Source organism: Stigmatopora nigra, chromosome 21 (assembly GCF_051989575.1).
Source record: "Stigmatopora nigra isolate UIUO_SnigA chromosome 21, RoL_Snig_1.1, whole genome shotgun sequence".
NCBI classification, from domain to species: Eukaryota; Metazoa; Chordata; class Actinopteri; order Syngnathiformes; family Syngnathidae; genus Stigmatopora; species Stigmatopora nigra.
In genome coordinates this window covers 4,232,569-4,254,812 of record NC_135528.1, presented here as the reverse complement: position 1 = coordinate 4,254,812, position 22,244 = coordinate 4,232,569, and the positions used below count along the sequence as shown (strand labels likewise).

At 36.3% G+C, this 22,244-nt stretch overlaps 1 long non-coding RNA gene across 1 annotated transcript; it reads left to right on the top strand.

Annotated features, from left to right (window-relative positions):
• The first annotated feature begins 42 nt into the window (after nucleotides 1-42).
• Nucleotides 43-22,023, top strand: LOC144215040 (uncharacterized). The gene is made up of 6 exons (XR_013330338.1): nucleotides 43-267; nucleotides 1,243-1,371; nucleotides 1,455-1,616; nucleotides 9,686-9,846; nucleotides 14,957-15,055; nucleotides 21,862-22,023. It is a non-coding gene; the product is annotated as an uncharacterized LOC144215040 (long non-coding RNA).
• The last annotated feature ends 221 nt before the right edge of the window (nucleotides 22,024-22,244 follow it).

Genomic DNA, 22,244 nt, shown 5'->3' with positions numbered 1-22,244 from the left:
AAGACACATTGTACCACTAGGTGGCAGTAGTGCTCTGTAGGAAATACACCGAAGAAGTAGAATTGTTTGTCAGGTGTCGCGTGTTCATCACCAACCAGCAGTTACATTTATAGATAAACTAAACTTGATTGTATCTTTATAATATAAAGTAAAGCAAGCATCGCTTGCATATTCCTTTATTTGGGATTCACGGGTTCTGTCATCAAAAGTAAACAACCACAAAAGAAGATCCACTGATAGAAGTGAACACGCGTGTCCAAATCTCAGGTGCGTGTTTATCACATTATTTCTTCATATTGTATTAGTGCTTTTATTTTCATAAGTGAATGATCACTAACTTTGACTATCGCCTTTAAATTTGACGCAATAAGCAACTAATCCACCATGATTACAGCCAATTTGGAAGGGATGATCGCACATAATTATGATGGAAAAATTACATTTTAAAGTGACATTGAGTGTGGACGGTCCGGTGGTTGAGTGGTTGGTGCGTCGGTCTCGCATTTTGAGACTTGGGTTCAAATCCAGGCCGGTTCATCTTCTTCCTGAGCCTGCGTGGGTTTTCTCTGGGTACTCCAGTTTCCTCCCACATTCCAAATACATGCAGGGTAGGCCGATTGGACGCTTCATCATGTGTCAAAGTAGCGGCCCGGGGGCCAAATCTGGCCCGCCGCATCATTTGGTGTGGCCCGGGAAAGTAAATCCTGAGTGCCGACTTTCTGTTTTAGGATCAATTTCAAATGAGTATAGATGTATATTAAATTTCCGGATTATCCCCCTTTTTAAATCAACAATTTCCATTTTTAATCATTTTTTCTGTGTTATTAGTCCAAAAATAATTTGTAAAATCTGGAAATATAAATAAAAAAAAGCTCAAATAAACATTGTTTTAGTTCTATAAAAACTGATCATACAGGGCTTTTATTCCATTTACAAAAAAATATATATATATCTAAAATGGTCCGGCCCACGTGAAATCAAGTTGACGTTAAAGCGGCCTGCGAACCAACCCGAGCGGCCCCAAGTTAGGTAGGATAGGCTCCATCACCCCCCGCGACCCTAGTGAGGATAAAGCGGTTCAGAAAATTAGATGGAGCATTTAGTGTAATGAAGTTGAACGATGGGTGCCCGTCAGATATTTTCCATCTCCCAAATCAAATACTCTGCCGACCGACTAAAGTTTGGAATGAGGAAAGAAGCAAAAAGTTGTGCATGAGTATGAAATCCTGAACATCTCTGCAGATTTTTAGTTTTGGACCAGAGCGAGCTTTTGATGCCTCGCCAGTGGCACTCGGGCTGCTCAAATATTTGAGCTCAGAAGCGGCCAAGTTGACTCAGCTTGGAACATGGCTTTCCCACAGCTTTGATAAGGTGCCTGCCTGACTGTGCCGAGCCTGGCCCTGGCGCGCCCTTCCAGTCTCATTACACACTGACTCTCTTGTCTGTCTTTCCAGTTTGCGTCCGGCAGAGATCGTGGCAGAGGAGGCCAGACGGCCACATGATGGAGGAAAAAAAAAACAAAGAAGCATCCCAGACGGACTCTGCGTCAGGAATTTCGCTATTCCGAGATGCTGAATTCGACTGAAAGCGGTTTAAAGCGATGATGCTAACAGTTGGTGAGTTTTTGTAAGGGAGGTGAGAAAGGGTTGAAAATGATGACATAAGAAAATGAACTGACCAATGAACAAAGTTCGTCCAAACCACCCCCAGTTCAAATTGATTTGGGCGTCTATGTGTTTAACATATCAACTCTGCATGATAAAAAGTAGAGTCAATATGAGTCGGACTAGGTCAGGGGTCAGGAACCTTTTTGACAGAGAGAGCCATGAACAATTCATATTTTCAATTGTTATTCATTGAGAGCCATACTTAGGATTTATTAAAAGTAAAAATATATGAAAATGCATGCATTTTTAGTCATTTCACTGCCTTTAAAGTAGAAAAAGTCAGAATTATGTTGACAAAATTGTTACCCTGATGCTAATAAATGGGATGCACGCATGCATGCATGTGAATAGTTTAATTAAAAACTGGAAGATTAAAGCGACCATAGATGTAGTGACCAGCAGAGCGCCATAAACACCCATCAAAAGAGCCACATGTGGCTGCCGAGCCATAGGTTCCCTACCCCTGGACTAGGTTTTACATTTTGAATCATTAACACCATATCCAAATATATAGGCTACTTTTTGTGACAAGTTTAGTATCTCTAATGCATATTAGTGTCATTTTAGGGAGTTTTTCCGAATGTTTAAGCATATTTCAACATTGCCACAGCATACTTCAGGTATTTTGATTAGTTTTAGAGAGGAATTTAATGGATTTCAGAGTTTATGATCATTTTTAGAGAGGATTTTGGAGTATTCAGGAAGTATTTTAGCGGGTTCAAGATTGGCCATTTTTTTAGTTCGATTTATTTAACGAAAGGACAATACTATATCAGTATTTGAGTATTTAACAGTGTTAAAGTAGAGAGTTTCAGTAGATTTGAAACAGTTTCTAAAGCTCACCTTTCAAGCTATAAGTTAATTTCTAATCTTCCTCAATGAGCTCTCCTTCATGTGTGACCTCTCCCATCCAATACACAAACACTCCACTGTATAATGTTGTACACACACTTACACACACACACGTGTTGCTTTCCCCATTTCCCCGCCTGTTAATATGCAATTACAGGCGGCCTAATTAACTTTTTTAATTAAGAAGCCCATAATTGTGATACAGAGGCAGATATTAGTGTGTTGCTTAATGGCGAGGAGGCAATCAAGCGGATGACTTTATATCACAGATATGTAGTCTCATACTATTTTATTAGTTCAATAACATCACCAAATGGCTTAAATGTTAATCATGATTTAGGGTCAGAATCCCTAAAATTAGGCTAAATTCTGTTTAGATGGAATAAAACACAACACAGGAGATGATATAATGAGCTCATTGGCTTTAAAAATGTTTTATTATTTTATATAGTATTAAAACTGTGAAAAAATAATAATAAATGTACTCATGTTAAAAAAAATGCATTAAATTATTAATTGGATAAATAAAATCTTTGATTACTGCACTCTTTGAGGAAAAAAAACATCCATTTAAATAATCATATTCCCCTTTTGTCAGTATAATTTTTTTTGCTTCCAATGCACGTTTACAATTGAAATATTACAAACAAATCCTGCAAAATGAATAAGCCCCTCATTTGTTCTTGCGACCACTGTGACCTTTGCCCTCATTACTCCAAAAGGTTATCCTATTGCCCCCTTCTTTTTCTTATTGCAATCATATCCTGGAAGTTTTATAATAATCCCTTTATTTGTGCTCGAGTTGTCTTGAACACAAACACATTTCTGACCTCTCTGACCTTTGACCTTGTCACTTGGGTTATTACCAATTATCCTGAAAGTTTGATAATAACTACTTTGTTCATTCAATACATATTTCAGATCTCTGTGACCACACTGACCCAAAATGTTATACTAATCCCTTTTATTCTTTAGTATACTTTCTATTTTATCCATCAATGTTAAGGCTTTTCCACAAATTGTCACCAAAGCTGAATTTTCTCCTTGGAATACAGCTCTAAAATGGACTAAAATTTCACAAAAGCACTCAAATCTACACAAAAACGAAAATTGAACTTGTCATATAGACCCACAGGAGACGAGATGACCTGACAATGTTCGACCATGTTTTGTGGCGTACTAGTCGTGCTGTCAGGGTGATCTGACATGCTTGATGTCAATTGGTTGCAATTGATCGCAGACGAATGTCACGACTTTGAAGGGAACATTGAGGAAAGTAGAACGGAAAAGAAGTTTGACTGGGAAGGGAAAATGGCAGTATTACATTTCTTTGGAATTCATTTTTTTTGTCAGCTGTGTTTAAGGAGCCATCTGGCGCATAAGTAAACCATTTTGGAGACACATTTTTTATAGCAATAATTAAAGGACATCCATGTTAATTACTTGTAGTCAGATAAGCAAATATAAATGTATTTAAACAAGTAGTGATCACAGATGAGGACTGAAATTATTGCCCCAAAAATGTACAAATATCAATATTTGGTAAAAGAAAATTGTTCAGGGTTAGATAGAGAACTATAAAAAAAATGAATGTTATTGTTGTAGTTGAACTGCATTCTGTGGATTTAGAAAAGAAATGGAATGTCTTATTTATGGAGTACTGATATGTATTTGAAGTGATTTTATCTATCACGACCCTTAAAATGTACAAATATCAAGATTTGGTAAATGTTTTTGTTCAGGGTTAGATAGAGAGCTATAAATAATGGATATTATATTTGTAGATGAACTGCATTCTGTGCATTTAGTAAAGAAATGAAATGTCTTATTTTTAGAGTTCTGATATATATTTGAAATGATTTTATCTATCACAACCCTTGCTAAGCACGAGTTCTTTTTTGCAACACATAAGAGCGCACATGACAACTGATCCGCTTGCGGAACGCCTGGCAAATAACCCCGATCATAAATCCTACAAGTAACAGGATGGTGTTGCATTTCAACTCTGGCAACTTTACATTTCAACACCGCTGCCTTTTTGCACTTCTTTGCACAATTCAACTTTAGTCATCGAAAATTTGTCCACATTTAGAAATGCAAGTTTGGACCTTTTTATATATAGAAAAGACCATTGTGTGCACTCGTCAGTCTCTATAACTGTTAGCTAGCACTCAAGTCGCCATAATAACAGCCTTGCCATCATTTGCGGTCAAAACCCTCTTGTTATTTTCGCATTCTGAAACTCGACTAATGCCGACCCACCCAGATCAAATGTATTGAACGTTTTAACGCTGTCAATTGAAGCGAAAAAAGTTTCTGGGTTCACTTTCTCCCTTTAATTACAACACTACATCTAATAATTCAATGTGGTTTTGTAGTTCTATCATAAGACAAAAGTAAACAACAGTGGATGCTTCTATAGGCAAGTATGTATAGCGCTAACTACTACCACATGTGTGCCTACAATTATAAGCATTGAAAACCACCAACAGTTATTTTAGCTCGCCCAGATAAGAACCTGAACCAAATGACCTTAACTAGACAAATCTGCAGAAATACTCAACCCCTATTTTACTCTAGAAATATCACTGGTATCAAATTCATCTTGTTTTGTTTTTCTTTGGTAGGACAGATTTGGCCTTCCATCATTAATGGACGATAAATTGACTCTCAGATTAACATACCCGTCAACTCATACATTTTTCCGTATTTTATACATGTTTAGATCATGTCAAATTGGGTGCAACTTTTGTACAGGATTTATTAAAGTAGGTTTTTGTAAAACCGATCTCGTTATACACATTTAAGTTCTAATTCGGGTCGTCTCGGTCATTGGAAGCAGATGAAACCGCCATAGCCATAGACATGATAATACTGTCATGTTTTAAGCATAATATGCTATAAAAATATATTGTGTCAGCAAGCAATGTACCCAGACAGTCTACTGTTTTGATTTTGGAGAAAATTTTAGACCATTTAAGTGCGCTCTAAATGAGTAAATATTATAAATAAATATTATTATAAATTAAGTAAATGTTATTATAAATTATTGTAAATAAATCTGTACGTTTTTTTATCGCTTGACAAGGGGAATTGCAATCATTAATGAATGGGAGCAATTTGTGGAGGTTGGCAGCTATGAATGAATCATTTTGAATCAATCATTAACAAATCAAATGTTCATTTCCCCTGCGTTAAAGTCATTGTACATTTACTTCAGGTATATTAAAAAATAGCCGGCGAACGAATATAGTTGGAAGTCTAACGCCGTCAATGGCAGCGAAAGCAAAGTACGCTCAGAATAACATTGGAGGCCTAATGTTTCAACACCATGTGTCTGTCATTACGGCGTCCAGACAACGTGCGAGTTTTTGTGTCGTGGGGAGCGCTGCCAAAGAAAACCCAAGTCAATCTAATTTGGGAGCAATGTGAACTGCTAATGTCAGGTTGTGTCGCTAAATGCTTTTAAGAGGGCAAATATCCACATTGACGCACTTGAGGGAGCGCGAGAGAATTTCACTCAAGCGAGGCACTGTTATTTTTCTCGCTCTCAACATTGGGCTACGTCATCACATTTAGGACGGAGAGAGAGTCTTGAAAGCCGGATGATGTCACGTTATGGCTGACATGTCGGTTTTCTGGTGGCTTTGGCACTTTTTAAACTTCCTTAGTTCTCATGGCAATACTTTCCAACTCCATGATATTTCCATGCATGGAATTTACCAAATGGGAATGGAACTAAAGGCAGCATTCGTATTTTTATATTTGACTTACTTTTTCAATGTAGTACATTCATCTGATTTTTTAATGGGGTCTTTAATTCTTACTTTTGAAAGATGTCTAAACCACCTTTCTTGTTAATCTAACCCCATCAAGCCCAAACCACGAGCGCTCGCCTCTCAAAATCTCAAACAAGGCGCCGCTTTTGTTGCGCTGGTCGCATTCCTGATTGACTTGCGTATTCGCAAAGAGTCGCAAACATCTCGCCAGTTCAATTTGCAAAGTCAAACAAATGGTGTCGTCATTCTGCAGCTGTGCGGACGCCCAACAGATGTGCACCCCGGCGAGCCGCAACCATGTGTTGATAATCCATCAACTGGTTTGACAACGTGCTCGATCGCTGCCAACCCTCCTATTCAAATTGGATTGGACATTTAGAGTCGTCAAACGTAGTGAAACATGATCAACCATCCTTGTATATATGCATATTTCTACATGCCTGTGTATATATCCATATGTATACATGCATATGTATACATGCATATGTATATATGCATATATGTATATGTGCATATATGCTTATATGCATATATGTATACATGTATGTGTATACATGTATATGTATACATGTATCTGTATACATGTATGTGTATACATGTATATGTATACATGTATGTGTATACATGTATATGTATACATGTATGTGTATACATGTATATCTGTATACATTATATCTGTATATATGTATATCTGTATATGTATATATGTATACATGTATCTGTATATATGTATATGTATATCTGTATATATGTATACATGTATCTGTATATATGTATATGTATATCTGTATATATGTATACATATATCTGTATATATGTATATATGTATATCTGTATATCTGTATATATGTATATCTGTATATATGTATATATGTATTTATGTATACATATATCTGTATATATGTATATGTGTATACATATATCTGTATATATGTATACATATATCTGTATATATGTATATATGTATACATATATCTGTATATATGTATACATATATCTGTATATATGTATATCTGTATATATTTTGATGTGGACACAAATCAGAGAAACTTAGATATTCGTCCCCACCAATCCGAGAAGTTAGAAGTTCTAACTTAATTCCATTACAAAAAAAAAAAATGTTCTGTATTCTTTATTCTACAATGAGTATTTGTTGTACATCTGTTTTGGCCTATCATCATCATTCTGACTTGGTCTTTTGGTTTACTCACTGAATGCACTTTAACAGCAACTTGAAGACCAAATTTGCAAAGACACCTTCGATAGTGGCATTGGATCTGTCCTCAGCTGATGCAACCCATATGAAATCAACAGAAACCATCTCCATCCATTTTGCAAATCCTTAAACAGTCTCGTCACTTCTCGTCAAGATACGATTCCAACCCGATGACCCGAATCAACCCAACACGGGAGTCGAGCCCTTCTTTTGGGTTTCTGAGGAAACCACATGCCGTAATCCATCAGACTTGCCATTTTGCCATCCTTCTCGAATTTCTAAATAAAACCGTCACTTCCCGGCGAAACCGCGCATTCGTTGCTGTCAATGGCAACCGATGAGTTTTCAGACAGCGGCTGCAAAACATTTAAGTAAAATGTAAAAAGGCTTGCAGAAAGCTCTCCGTTTTGAAAGCACATGCTTCCAATTATCTCTCAAACAGTCAAGAGGGAAAGCGTTTATTTAGGAATATTACTAAAGAATGACTTTAATTACCTTAGAGACTGAGAACAGCCTGAACGGATTCTCAGCAAGCAACACTTTTAATTAAGCAAACCAATAGAGGCAATGTGAAATTGAACATGGGAAAACAAATGCATTGAAATCAAGCCATACAGTCAGACTCTTATTTCCTTCCTTTCAAGTGCACTTTGTCCTACATATTTGTGTATTACGGAGAAAAAGAAGTTCTTTCGATCACTTCCAGATGTGGAATGCCAGAGATAATCTAGGAAGAAAGGGGTGCCTTGCAGAAGCTTTGAGGGTCCCAGATTAGGGACGTCTCGCACGTGCAAATGATGAAAAACAGAAACACTTATTAAATCCGAATATTTGGTCAATGGAATTTTACGTAAAAAAAAAAAATAGGTCACCACATGCGCCAATTAAACTCAGGGTTAAAATGTTCATTTTCTATTCATTCATATTTTATTAATATATATTTAGATAGAAAGTTTGTCCATCTTTACACGGTCTTGCATAAGCAGGCTACTGCCAAACCCCCAATTTTGAAAGGGTTAATGGCTGTACTTTACCCCCCAAAGTCAAATATTTGACTTGGTTGAGTCTTGGCATTTGATTCTGCAATTTGCCTTTTGTTGTTTTAGGGTGATGCAAGAAAACGTTGAACTCCAGCGAGGCCAAAATGTGGAATCCCACATTTTATTTTTCTTCCGCTCGCTCCTCTGTTGAAACACTGGCAGATTGTTTTCAGAAATGTGAGCTTGTTATGCTTTATGAGCCGCAATCTTTTCCTCAAATATTCGCCACGCTGTGTGCCAAATAATGGTTTTTCAGTCCCAATACTTTGCATTTAAAGTTGGCGAGACTACCTCGGAATTAAGCGGCCCCTCTACTGTAAATTCTCATAGTTTTATCATGCAAACATTCTTTCTTCCTGTTTGTTTCGTGTGCAATCTGCAAGCCCGATTGTTAGCGATAGGCAAATGCTGTTGCTTCTAATTTTAACTATTTCAGTGGAATTTACAGTGGTAATATTGTGATTGAATGTTGGTCGCTATCAATGGAATGGCAAGTTATAGTCATTTTTTTTGTTAAGGCACCATCTGGGGCACTTCATTTTTAATCTCATTGAAGTAATACAGAGAAATGATCTTGATTTGAGGTAGTTTCATCAATAGATTGATATATATTTGGGTGAAAAATGCTTTTAGAAAGTCAATTATCGTTTTCAACTCATTGACTGTGAAGGTGTCACCGTTAATGGTACTAAACTTCACTTCTTATATATATATTATATTCTCTCTCTCTCTCTCTCTCTCTCTCTCTCTCTCTATATATATATATATATATATATATATATATATATATATATATATATATATATATATATATATATATATATATATATATATATATATATATATATATATATATATATATATATATATATATATATATATATATATATATATATATATATATATATATATATATATATATATATATATATATATTTGTATATATATATATATATATATATATATATATATATATATATATATATATATGTATGTATGTTTGTATATATATATATATATGTATGTATATATGCTTGTATATAGACGTCCATCTCCGTCAATGGCAGCCAATGATATAAAAAGTGACTTCTTCCGCCATCTCTAACTTGTAACCTTGTTCACCTCTCACAGGGTTGTAAGAAGAAGCAGCCAAAGTTCTGGCCCACGAACAAACGGCGTCCTTGTCAAGCCGGTGTTTGCCTTTCTGGGTGTTTTCGCAACCCGGCCGTCCAGATCGCACCTCCGTTCGGGAAACCGTCGCCACGTCCGACTCCAAAGTGACTTTGTCCAAGGTTGGTGTGCATTCTTCACAGTGGTAGCGTACTTGTTTACAGTACGCTGTCGTGTATTTTCAAGTGAACGTAACCTGCAGGGGACGGCACGTACTTGTTTGTGTGGTGACTAATGACCTGTCCAAATGTTTTCCGTGCAAATAAACATTTCAGGGAAATCAGTCAGGCTCCCAAATTGAAAACCAACAATAAACATAACTAGTTAGATGTCTAGAATAAGAGATGATGGTTAGGAAAGGGCTAATATGATAAATAAACGTTAATGAACCTGTTTTGTGTGGCGAGTATCTAGTCTAGTTAAAGTAGCACCAACGTGTGCCCTATTGATTTTGTCCCTTTGCCAAGCAATGTTCATGTTGAATGGTCAATACAGCTTATTGATTTGACGTCAGAATTGCGCTACGGGGCATTCAACGATAATTAGGATAGAGATATTTTATAGCAGGCTTATTTGAATGTACCAGTAAGCAACACTAGTTGTACCTTTATTTTTTTTCCATTCGTTTTATATACTAATAATAAATAAACATGTCATTTAATGCAATGTTACTAAAACCTAAAGAGAAATTACACAATTCCCATTATAGCCATTTGATTGAATATTAAGAAAAAGGCATAACTGCAATGTTTTTTAAAGGGTATTATAGTAAAAAGAGGAACCCAATTTTGGAAAATAGTTTTCAAATCGTTCTTTTTAGACTTTGTTGAATCCTTACTGTTTTCTACTCTACTATAATAGTATATTATACTGTGAATGGACATTGATACAGTATATACTTCCAGGCCTACTAAAAATTCCGTGAAACACATTTATGTACTTTCTACTATTCTGCCAGTGAAAGAAATCATTGCATCAATCTAGTTCCATAAACGACACCAAATCACCACCACGGCTGCCCCATTTTCTCTTTATCACACCTGCCTCCATCTGTTTCTTTTCAAGATGAGCATTTCAGGCCACATTTATCACCAAATGACCTCAGGGATGGGATTTCCCCAAGACAATCTCTGTAGAAGCTTGATTAAAAATGGCCACTGGAAAAGAGAGAAAAAACACACTGTATTTTCCAACTAAACACAGACGAGCTAGTAAAAAAATCACATTAAACTGCATTTTCAGACTGCGGTCAAAAAAATGGAGCGCACTTTTTTAGAGCCGGGTCCGACAACGAGCCCTCTCTGACTGCAAGTTTGGCAAACATGTACTTATGCAACAGTTAGTACAAAGCAGACTTTGAGCAAGAGTTTCCCAATGAATTGGATTTAAAGAAACTTTGGAGCCATTTTGTTTCATCTCATTTACGGGAAAAACTCACACAACCACAGCGACCACTAATAACATCGGTGCCCTTTTTTTTTGTTTTATGCTGGACAGGATACTTGCGTACATATAATTTTTTGACAACTGGAGATTTACTACTTTTAATGGTCTATAATAATAGTAGTGTACATTCCGTTCCTCTATAGTTCTTTTGTGCAAAGTCAAGAGTATTTATGTTGGAAACTGACATTACGGCTGAAAAATATTCCATATTTGGATTTATTATTTTTTAAATTAAAGCTTTTATGCATTGGAACGAGTTGAAACTTTTCATTTATACTATTTAATGTTAGAACCTGACTTCTAATGAACCTTTTTAATCCCATTAATGGCAACATTTCAATCCATTTGAACGCCAAATAGATTGGACAGCTATCAATACTGTCAATGTCAATGAAAGGGAATCAGTTGCAGTTCTTCATGAGTTTTGCAAATTATCATAGTATAGCTATTAGTTTTCATCTCCTTGAAAAATTTGACAAGATATTATCTTAATTTTCATTGAAATTCAGACTATTGGGGCCAATCAAAACAACACATTTATTTAGAAATGCAATTATTTTTAACTCACTGGCCACCATTGACAGGAATAGTCAGTCTCTCACCATTAATGACATTAAATGTACCCTAACTTTAATCATCTCGTCCGATATAGTCAATATTTTTTTATGAGTTGCCATTAATGCCGTTAATATCACAGTCAATGTCACTAACAGCCACTCCCAGTTCAAAAATGATTTAACCTCTGATGACTGAGTGACTTATACTAAAAGCAGACAAGCAAAGCATTCTGCGGCCCACCACTTGACTGAGTCCCCTTTAAATATTGGCCAACTTACTGGAGCCTTTTTTCCCTCCTCATCAAACATGAGAGCACACACGTGATTGGACAAACAATAATACGGAATGCGGTAACCAGCACCGATGGTTGAAACCCAAATTAAAGTAAATATTAGCTGCCTAAAACAGAAATAGATGTATAAATAATGAAAATATAACAAATGTGAATGTTTTTTTAATTCATAACAACTAGTTTTAATCTACTTTTTGGAAGTTTTCATCCGTTTTATTAAGTATATTTTGATTTCACATCATTTATAAATGTCATTTCATTTGCGTTTTATTTTGATTTCTGACCTTTCAGTTAAAATTTAATGGACGCCTAAAACCGTCAATAGCAGCTAGTGATCTATCGCCTCCTTTCAAATGTTATCAAATAAACACGTATATACCAACCAGCACAAGTGAAATCGCCGACATCTTTTCATGACATTTCATGACATTTCATCAAAACCCAAACACCGTCTAGAGATTCATTTTGAACATCCTTGTGTTTGGATTTTAATCTTTTATATGAAATTCCCTTCTGCCATCTTGCGTCACATGAGCTGCTGTCTAATAAAAAACAAACACACACACACACACACACTAACATCCACAAATGCACAATCTTTTTGTCTTTCTACGAAATGATTACTGGAAAGACTATTTGCGATTACATCTATTTTAAATCAAAATAGACTCCATTGTTCCCCAGAAGGAAGGAAATTTCTATCCAGGACCATTTACTTTGAATATTAGCAATATAAACGTCTTCAAAATGTCCTGATGTATCTAAAAAGCACTCTTTTTTTTGTTCCCTTCTCTCATTGAGTTTCCCACCCACCTACTTGCAAGCCGCCCTCATTTTAGCTTGGTTTGTGAGTGGCTTTAAATAGCTTTCTTTTTCATTGCTCCGACTACTTTTAGAGAAAATGTGCACAAGGTCCAGCGCACACGTTGAATGGCGGCAGCCTTTCTGCTCTCTCGGTCAGAGTTTCAAGTGGCTCTCATCCTTCGACCGGCCTGGTGTCTGAATCATTTAGCAGGTCTCTGTTGGGCCCGGACCATCTGTGTGGGCTCACGTATTGGCAGGGAATTTGCTCCCATTGCCATTGACGCTAATAGACTTTCCATTCGTTTGAATTGAACAGTTGTAATGCATTAGACAGCTATGGTAACTCAATGGTAGTCAATGAGGCAAGTTGGTATCTGTTTTGGGGCGACAAATATGGGGGTTAAGGGTTCATAACCAGGTGGATTGTCACTTTGTGGAGTTTGCATGTTCTTCCTAGGGCTTTGCGGGTTTAATAAAGGTACTCCAGTGTCCTCCCACATCCCAAAAAGTTGCCTAGTAAGATGGTTGAACACTAAATTGACACTTGGTATGATTGTGAGGATGAATGGTTGTCTATCTTGTGCCCTGTGATTTGCTGGCCATGGCTGGGATAGGCTCAAGCACCCCCTGCGATCTTTGTCAGGATAAGAGGATAAGAGTAAATATTCATTTCCAACATTTCTTCAAAAAATTCTTATTTTTCAGTACCCTAGAAAGTGACAAAAGTTTGTAATATGAAGAGAATACACAAATAGAAACTTTAATGTTATAATATGAATGGTAAAATTAAAGGGATTTCACATCTATTCCCATCATTTATTAGGAATACTTTTACTGGCACTTTCTTATAAAGTTTAGTCTACAAAGTGACTTTTCTCCCTTAAAAGTGAAATCACTAAAATTCAACTTTTGACCTCTCAGGTGTCTGCTTGTACACGATTCAGTGTGTGTGTGTGTGTGTGTGTGTGTGTGTGTGTGTGTGTGTGTGTGTGTGGGCCATCTTAAGCTATGTAAATGACTTTTTTTGTTGCTTTTTAAGTGAGAGGTTCATCAAGAGGTCGATACTAAAAAGACACTTCGTGATTTATGGTTTCTGCAGGAGGGAAGGCACGCCATTTCTAATGTTGGATGTTTTGGCAGCCTGCATGTTGATGCCATGTCAAACTCAATTGATGCATTGCTTGGAAAATTAGTCAAGGTACTTGCAGGAAATAGGGAGACCTACAAACTGCTCTTCTCGAGCATAAAATATTGTCATTGTATAAAATATACAAATTAAAACTAACAGAATGAATGTAAGCAAGCTAATAACAATTTCAAACTAAAGGTTGCGACATTAATTTCTGTTCAGTCATGAATTTTGATGTCCAAGTTCAATTTAACTCGTTCAGGGATATTGACATGACAGACAGTAAATCCAATCATTCATTGAAAGATGTTTTAATTATTGTCTTTATAATTCATATTTTCTATTGTTATCTTTTTGGCATTATTTCAAATGTAAGATTTTCCAATGTTTTCGTCGTACATTTCAATACAAATACAATTTGGAATGACTATATTTGTACTTGCAAATTAAGGCATTGGGTTTGAACCTCTCAAAAGAAATCAATGTTTATAAAAAAACATTTTTAGTTGCGCCACTGAATTGAACTTTTGTATACAGCACACAGGCTAAAAATTCATAGAAATGCATTCATTTTCTATCTGCTTTTTCCATCTTAGTGAGTCCACTTTCATCAAAATGACTTATTCATGTTGAAGTGTGAAGAAAATAATGAGTCAATGGTGTAATTTACTTCACAGCATGCTGATTTAAAAGTAGGGATTATAAAACAACAATGAACGATTATTTTTCTTTTCATAAACAGATATAAAGGGATGATGTTTTAACAGCATCCTTCTGACTCAGTCATCAAAACATTTCAGTGGATGAAATTCAACCCTCTCATACCAATGCATTGCAAATGATACAAATGCACACTTACAGTATTTACCCACAAGTATCTTCCATCTTGCTTACTTGGGAATTCCGCACGGCGTTCTTGCATCCATGCGTGAAAAATGAATATTTGCCTATGATATTGAGATTCCGTCTTTCTAAATTTTGGTCCTTTTGATACATGGTGCAGGAATCACCGTGATGCTCGGCGAATGGCGACAGCGGCCTGACAGCTCGCAGACAAAACAGCGCCGAGTTATTAATGAGGATTTTCACCTCCCTTACGAAGGTAAATATACGCCGTGAATGTTAAAACATAAGGGCTGCGTCAGAGGAATTGGATCAAAAAGGCTTTGTAGTGATGTCTAGCTAAGGCTCAGCTGTTGAAATAACAGGGACCACCCAAAGATTGGGTGCTTTTTGTTTTGGGTCTACTATTTTTTGGTAAAAATATGCATCCATTTTTAAATGAGAACATTTACAAATTGTTTTTTATTGGTAAATATTATTATGTTTTGATAAGAGGAAAAAATGGTAAATATTAATATGTTTTGATAAGAGGAAAACAATGGTAAATATTAATATGTTTTGATACGAGGAAAAAAATGGTCAACTGGGTCTAATTGGATTTTGATTTATGGTACTTTATGGCTTGTAAGGTGCGTACATTTTATAAGAAATTTGTGTTTTTGTATATTTTAGTAAAAATGGGGTATTTTTAAGGGCAGTATTTATTGGAGGTTGTTTTAAATAAGTAATGGATTGCAGTCGGATTGCTAATGGAGTAAACAAACTGGAAGAAACTATTTTTGAATTGACTGAAACAGTAAAAGTTAAAAGAGAGCCTTGACAAGGTCAAATTGAGATCATTACATTCAAGACAAGTCAGCTGAGCAATTCGCAGAATCCGCTTGGCCGCACAAACTCGCTGTGGATCGATTAAAAGTTGTCACATCTGTACTCTCAGCTGGATGTTTTTTTTTTTTTTTTTTCAAGGACAAATACACATTTCAGGCTTAAAGAACATAAGTTTGTCAAATATTTCAGGTTAGGATCTCTTTTGGAATAATTGGACTTCAGGATTTGCGCCAACCGTGATGTCATTTGGGTCAACGGTCGTCATTAGAAACGGTCTCGGAAGAGAATGATAAACATTTGGGAATTGTTAGATGAGGTTTTTTTTCCTTGCGGAACGTAATGGAGGATGAAAGCTAAAAAAAAAAAGGCATTGACATCATCATTACTCTGCTACGTCTAAATACTTTAGATTTTTTTTTCTTCCCCCCAAAAAAGGTGACCCAAACACCTTTTGTAGTCAGAGCAAAAGTGTTGTTATGGTTTGTGATTATTTCTGGATTATTAGTGCTAAAAATATACTCTTCAGAGAGTGCTTTCAGGAAAACAATCCACTGGGAGCTCTAAATTATAGATGTAGTTGTTTCTTGGGGGTAAAATTTTGTTAGTCACCCAGAATGTAAATTCCTGGCTATATTTTTGTCTATTCACGTGTTCTATATATGTATATATATGACTATTCTTTATATTGTATTTCTTAATTTTATATTTTAAATTAGCTTTTTAATTTTGAAAGAAACATTTTTTGTATTAGTTATATTAAATAAAAATTTATTATTTCAAATGTAATATAAATCTCTAAGGGAAAAATTTAGAAAATAATGAAATATTTTATCAACATTTTTTAAACATAGATTAGGAAAAAAACTGAAGCTAAGTAATGTTCTGAAGGCCTGAATAAAAGCAGATGACTAGTATTAATCAAAATGTCACTTTTTGCTTGGTGAAATTAATGATACATTTACAACTTCCATAACAACATAGTAACATAACAATAAACAACAACCCAGGTTTAGAGATGATCAGACATCCAGAAACTGACACTGCCGGACAACAAATATGGACATCGCCATCTCATCTCATAGCCGCCATATTAAAACGAACTAGGACCAAAAGATAAAAAACTTATCCACAGAAATGAGCTATTCTTTTGTGTCAAAACTATAATAGCGTTCTGTCACATATGAGAGTGTCGCCCAATTGCTTCCTTTAGATCAGTGAAAAAAGCCATGTTCCTTCATAATAGACTATAGGAGCGCACTTGAGAGTTCTAAAGTCATTATTTTTGCCATTGTGGTTGCAAACCGAAATCTCATGCAAAATCTTCAAGTATATATATGGATTTTTAAATCATTAGCAGTCTGTGAATAATACTTGCTAGGCGCGAGACCCATTTGTGACTCAGTCGTTTGTCACACAAAGCCCCAGAGGCCGTGGCACGCTTAAATGCACACCGCGGCCCCCCTCGCTCCATCTGCCCGCCGGCGCGACCGGGGGACTACTTCAGAAAGTCAGACCACTGATTTCAATAGCAGCTTTGCCAGCTCGGGGGTCTCGGTGGGATCTAGAAGTGCAAATGAATTCCATGTGGAGGGGAAGAAAATCATGCCAATTTGGCACTTGTTCGAATTCGAAACCAATCTTAATCTTTTTTTTTTTACTACAGCACTTGTAGTTGGGTACAGAATCAGGCTTCAGTATTATTATTATTTTTTTGTTCTAACTTTAAGTAAAGCTGTCAGTTTATATGTTCCGTTCTTGCTGTGATAGTCACACCGAATATTCATTCATGGTGATAAGTTTACTAAGTGTCATTATGGTTCATATTTTTAACCATGGAAGTGTTCCTCACTGAGGTTTTGAATAGACTTAGTAACTTTTTCTCAGTTTTTAGGTTGACTATGGTACAATTTGAAAATCTGGACTGAGAGGGCTTACAGTGACTGATTGTAGCATTGGTCAATGTTTGTTATTAGTATAAAATAATTTAAAAAATAGACAAATTGTCTTTAAAAAAAAACTTCAATTACAAAATAAATGTTAGAAATACAATAGTCGATTCAGTTATGTTCACAAGGGCTGCAGGGGGTGCTGGAGCCTATCCCAGCCAAATATGGGCACCAGGCAGGGGACAGTGAAAAAATACCAACTGAAAAAAAACGCTAAAAAACAAACAAACACAGATTTTTAGTGTGTGTGTGTGTACATTTTTGTTTTGTAAACAATATCCTTCTAAAGTTCATATCAAAAACACATTATGTCAAGTAACAAAAATAAGTGATATAACATGAGAAAACAAAAATCCTACAAACAAGGCATCTAGAGTGCAACACTGCTTGCCATGGATGTTTTTTACATTAAAAATCCAACAAAAAGAAAAATACATTATGCATTTTGTCAAGTCACTTTGTAAACACAGGCAGTGTAAAAAATGATAACAATATGTCGAAACAATCAGTGGCCAGGAAAGAGACGCACAACCAATCACGCACAGCTAGGTGCAATTTAGAGTGTTCAACCAGTCTACCCTGCATGTTTTTGGGAACTGGGAGTAAACCGGAGTACCCGGACGAAACCCACACAAACATTCAAACTCCACACAGTGAGGAACCACCTGAGATTGGACCCTCAACCCCAGAACTGCGACTCCCATGCGATAACCACTTGCTCCTTAGTAAACATAAAAAAATACCGTATTTTTACGACTTTAAGGCAGACTTAAAAGTCTTACATTTTCTCCAAAATAGACAGGGCCTTTAATCCAGTGTGCTTTAAATTTGGAAAAAAAATAAAATGTGTCATTCATTGAGGGTGCGCCTTATAATGCGGTGCACCTTATAATGGGGTGCGCCTTATAGTCGTGAAACTACCGTAGTATTCAATACACAATGATTCAAAACAGGAGTCAATAAACTAAACAAAAATTAGCCCCTCCCGGATCATATAGATTAGACGTCTGTTACCCTCAATACGGATGAATGAGTTAAACATTCATTTGCACTTGCTGGCCTGGACCCAGACATCCAAAAATACGCCGCCGCGTATTTGAAACTGCTGGCTCATGTCGCCATCTGCGAGTGAGTGAGTGTTTATATACGCTCCTGAAATGAATACATACAATCAAGCAAAAGTAGCCCAGACGTTATACGCAACCGCAAGGACACTGACTAAGCAACCCAGACTATTTCAGTCTCTGCAGAATGGCAATTCATTTCATGCTTTTTATTTTCATTGCCAGACACGTATTTTCTTTGTCTACAGTCTTTCGTACCTTGTCTGTTTGAATCTGCATACGATTTGTCTCTTTACCGCTCTTATTTTCCAGTCTCGTGGCTAGGCCTTGGTCTGATGTTCATATTTCAGAAGGCACGACTCGTCAGATTGGTCATCAGGAGCCTCACGCTTTTATTTGGGTGTCACAAGTTTTGGAAAATCTCATTTCTAAGGCTGTTAAATTATATTTTCCAACTTTTTTTTGGACCTATTCCTAAACAAATGACTGATATGTAATTATAGTCCATTAGGCAATTTACTGCCTGTATACATTCGAATGTCAAACTTGACTTAGATTTTAGACTTTTTTTCCCAGACAAAAGAGATCAGTTTTTCAATTTTACTCTTTTTTGTATATTTAGAGCTCTTTACTATAAAAATGCAATTGGCTAATGACCCAAAATAGCAGTGCAAAATAGATTTAGTCATTGAAAAATGTGGATACATGTATGTGCAATTAATACCAACACTGAAAAATGAGTACTACAGTTGAACTACATTCAACTAAACTTGATCCAGTACCGCGCCCTAAAAAAAAAGTGTATATCTATAATGAGGACATAGAAAAATGCATCATCCGAAGGAGGGAAAGTGTGTTAAGATAGCAGCAGTGGGAGACCAGAAAGGTTTATCTCAATCCCGTCTTTGTTTTGGTACCAGTCTGTCTCGACACTTGGACCCGCAGGAGGAGGAACCCGAAACGCTTCACCTTCACCTTTCTTATCCTTCACTCCGTGGCACCACTTAAAATGGCTCCTTGAGATTAGAACCAAACGTGCTCTTGTTAACTCATTGGAAATGCTATCAAAGTCTGAGCTTCAATCTGCTTACACTCTGTTGTCAGCTGCCATAACGTGCCACTTTCGCGTCGAGTCATGTTAAGCGCCGTTTTATTAGCGTGCTAGAATATATCAACAGGATTGAGTTTGGGAGATTAAAATTTCCGTGCAAATTTATGCCCACTTGGAATTGATAAGTGGTATAATTTATAAAATATGTTTGAAATGAGAACTAGATCATGTAAAAACAGTTAATGGCTTTAATGTAAAGTTTTAAAATGTTAAATTCAAAGATTTTGTTCCTTGTTTTTCCTACCTGAAATAGTTTGGGAGTAAATATCAAATATTATTAACCAAATATTTGGCTAAAATATTCACTTTTGCTAAGATTTACAAATTAATCTGACGTCTATCACCATCAATCACAAGAGTTTAATGATATCTCTTGTCTTTTCTTCCTTTCCTGACACTTTTTCTAACATGTCTATAACCCCATTTTTTTCAAAAACGCGATTTCAGGCCCCCCATGTTTTCTTCAAATCACTGCTACTACCCACTGAGTTAAAAATGTCACATTTCAAAGTGCATATCATGTTTTATCAATGCCTCAAATTTGAAATAGTGTCTCAGCTTGACTCCTTCAGATCATTTAAAAGTTGAGATATTCCACACATGCACACAGCAGCATTTTAAACGCTTTAATTAAAACCTCTGCTGTGCGACCGCGTTTTGCGTGTGGGCGGATGGCTGGTAAGTGTGGGTTTGCAGGAGGTCGTGCCTAAGATTGGATATTTCGAATAAATGTTACAATTTTTACTTTTTTTTAAACCATTGCCAATTTGCTCATTCGTTGGGATTTTTCCTCAAATTTTTTTAAAATGTATTTACTTTATGGGTTCTTTTCCACTATTAGCATCTACAATGCGTATAAATGCTCCATTTGCCCTTTCTGTAATGATTTCACATTTTTAAACAAATGCATAATTTTACCACATAGTGTTCCTGCATAATGGATTCAAATAATCAACTCGAGGGAAAAAAAAATGCTATTTCACATGATGCCACCCACTCTTGTCCTAGCTACAAATATAATTTGAACTTTGTCATTACTTAAAGCTTTCGGTAATAATAGCTGGAGAGAAAGCCATTACCATAAAGTATAAGTGAGCAGAAATGTGTGGATATTCTACCAGGCACAACGTGATCTTAAATATATGTTTTTAAAAAAGTAAGTACTCCATGATTTTCTGTGCTTATTTGAACTCATTGGCTGCCACTGACCAGGCTGGACATTCAATCCACTTCAACTGGGAAGGCTGTTGTTCATTTGACGCCAGTCCTTCCAGTTTAAATGCCTTAAGATGTCTAATAGTGACAAACTAAGGGTGTCCAATTCATTTTGAGGAATGAACGTTCATTTAGCGCAGACCTGGGTAAACTACGGCCAGTGGGCCGAATCCGGCCCGTTAGGCTCTTTAATCCGGCCCGCCGACGTTGTCCAATTTTTATTTATTTATTTATTTTTAACCCAAGATGGCGCCGTCATGCGGAAGCCAGTTTCAATAGCTCTGTCCACTCTTAATTGTTTTTTTCGTGTTTTACAGCCCTTCCATCCTTTTTTTTTTAATTACACTTTAATATTTCTCAATACATTCCTTTTTTCTTTACTCAGTACTTTATACATTTTACTTTAATGATGAGTGATGAGTATGTTAATACTTTAGTCCTTTTTTCCTGTTTATGTTTCATATGTACTGTTAACGGATGCACTTTTTTATATGTATCGTATCTTTTGCTGACCCGGCCCATCTGTCAAATTTGGCCCCCGGGCCCAAAAGTTTGCCCACCCCTGATTTAGCGTCTAACACCAACGGCACCCAATATATTTGATCTTTCACCTCCTGTATATAAAAGCCTCTTCCACTTAATCCCTCAAGAATTGAAATCCATGGCAGTAAAATGAATATTTCAAAACATCCTAAATTTAAAATCTCTCCGGGAGACATTTCGCTTAACTTGAATATGAACAGTGAATGGCTCACTTGATAAATACATCATTCCAAAAGGCTCCGGAGCTAAAAATATGACTCAGTTAATCATTTATGGATTAACAATCAAAGCTGGTTTTCAGGCATGAGGCAGCACAAGCTGTGGATGACAGTGGCTGTGTTTTGCTTGTTGTTTTTAGGTAAACGGGTTGCTGGGGAAGTGGCCTGCAATCACACAGACTCGGCAGGCCAGAAACCGACTGACCGTGCCGTCCAAAACGATGAGATCCACAGATGCATTCGGGCGTGTCAGCCTCGACCGCAGTCCACGCGGCGGCACGACTGCAGACAGACAAATAGGAAACGAGGTTAGTTTGGCAAAAAAAGTGAGTGTTTCATAGTCCTATTGACAGTTATGCTGCAGAATGAGTTATAGGAAAAGAACACACCTTTAATCATGTGCATCCTAGCGGAAATTATCTTTTTGTAATACGTTCCAAAACTCCAAAGGGATTTTGCTGATGTTTAATAGTCGATAAAAACAATGAAAGTCAGTTTTTTGAGGAAGTAGCTGTCAGGAATT